Below are 2,379 nucleotides of genomic sequence, written 5' to 3'. Positions count from 1 at the left end.
CTTCTTTAAGGAACCTTTAAAAGCTGTAATGGTTTTCACTTTAAGAAAAAAAATCATTTGTGGTTAATTTTTCTAAGTATTTTCAGAGTCTTTGTATTTCCCCCAGTGCCAGTTTCAGTTTAAGTAACAGCTGACATCGTTAAAGTATTGATCGTACTACACATTAACACCCATCTTCTCTTTAGCTGCAATTCTTTCTTTTAATGTTGTTTCTGTGAAGAAAGGGGGAAGAATGACACCAGAGCAAATCACACTACACATCTAGTTCACAGAAAGAAGAAGAAAAAAGCAGAAGAGACGAGCAGGAGCAGATATGATGGTGGATCACACATGGGAGGAGAGGAAGTGAACATTATTAATCACTTTGTGCGTGTTATGTAGACCATCACAGCAGCTGCAACAAACACAGCTGGGATCTCTTACCCCATGCACTTCCAGAAGTCAGCACTTCCAGTGGGTGAAGTCAAGGATAGTCAGCCAGCCAGATAAACTCAGCGTGTGTGTTGAAACACGGAAATTATCAGCTTTGTGTCGTGTCTGGTGAGATCTTCATGTGTCAGTAACACTGACTCACATTCAGACAGTTGTGGTAATGAAGGAACACAGTCTGCATCTGTGGGTGTTTTGCATGCTGGAGTTAAACATATGTGCCACTGACGTGTCCTATTTAAAGCACAGTGCTTTCTGAATTTATTTTATCCTGCTTAACTGAATTTCAGTATCCTCAAATATTCATCCCGAATGGACGCCATTATTCCATGAAATCATTAAACAAATCTGTAAACCATGACACTGTGCTTAACATGTGTCTTTTTTTGTCCAAACATGAAACATATTCATTTCCTATCTGGAGCAATCCGATAGTCTTAATCAACCAGAAGACATCAGGCAGGCTAGCGAATCAAAACAATCAATTTCAAATGTAATCTGTTTACTTTGGAGAACCAGACTTATTAAAGCATGCTTGGTTTATGTACAGTTGTGGTCAGACGTTTACATCCACTCATCATGGGGATGAATGTCATGGTAATTTGACGCTTTTCATCATTTCTTTGAGCTGTTCTTTTTCTATGGTGGAATGACTGTAGTGCATACATCTTTAATGACTTTAAAAAAAAACAGTTTGAAACTATTTTGGATTTTCTGTAACCCACACAGGGTCAAAAGTACAGATACAGGCTCGCATTTTTTTTTTTACACTGACTTAAATCTTTTAATAAGTGGTGCTATGACTTGTCTTTTTGCTTTTTAGCCTTTATGACAGGAGAAAGACATGCAGTAAATGGCCAGATTTCAACCAGCCCTCTGTACTAGCCGTAGCAGCATATGGGTTCCCTGATTAATCCAGTGAGCTAAACCAGCACCCTACAACTACCTTTGACTTGACATGGCTAAAGCCTATTAACTTCTCATTAGTGCTCATGCTTGACCACAACTTGTGGTTTGCCTTTGCCACTATAAAAGGGATTTGATCAACAGCACTCACTGGATTGGCCAATACTGGGAAAGTCCAAGGAACTCAGGGAATCTCTAAGAAGAATTATAGCTTTTCACAAGTTGGGAAAGTCTCTTGGAGCCATTTCTAAACAACTACAGATTTCAAGATCAGCATTTCAAAGAACTGTATGTAAGATTCGTCACCAAGATCTCAAAGAAGACCCAAACTGTCGCCCTCAAATGACTGGAGGTTGGTTAGGATGTTCAGGATCAACCCAGGAACCACCAAAGCTCAACCCTGGCATGAACTGAAAACTACTGAAACACCAGCGTGACAGTCCGCAGTGAAGTAAGTTTTACTGGACTGAGAGGGTGCCGACAAAGAAAAAAGCCCCTGCTCCAAAATAAACGTCTTTGAGCGAGACTGAAAGTTGCAGCTGCCCACATGGACAAGCCAAACGTGTTCTTGAGAAAGATTTTGTGGTCGATACAAAGCCGTGTGGCCACAACAAGCGGTACCTTTGGAGGAGTAAAGGTGAGGCTTTCAAAATTAAGAACATACCACCTGTCAAGCATGGTGGTGGTAGCATCATACTCTGGGCTGTTTTCCTACCAGAGGTACATTTCACAAAGTGCATGGAACTATGGAGGACTATTCTTCAACTTCACCTCAGATTGACAGCTAGATGGTTAAAACCTGGATATAGTTAGGTTTTCCAACAGGATAATGATCCCAAACACAAAACAAAACTGGTTGTGGAAAGGATAAAGAGGCTAACATTAAGCTTTTGGAATGACCTTCCCAAAGCCTCAACCCGAAAATTTGTGGACTATGCTTAGAAGCCGAGTCTGTGCTGGGAAACCAACTGATTTAAATGAACTCTACCAATTCTGCCAAGAACGTGGGTCAAAGATCAAGAAGCCAGAAGTGTATTGATGAAT

The sequence above is a fragment of the Perissodus microlepis genome, chromosome 11, assembly GCF_051167445.1.
Source record: "Perissodus microlepis isolate ML-2025 ecotype Zambia chromosome 11, ASM5116744v1, whole genome shotgun sequence".
NCBI lineage: Eukaryota > Metazoa > Chordata > Actinopteri > Cichliformes > Cichlidae > Perissodus > Perissodus microlepis.
Note: the sequence above shows the minus strand (reverse complement) of the source record.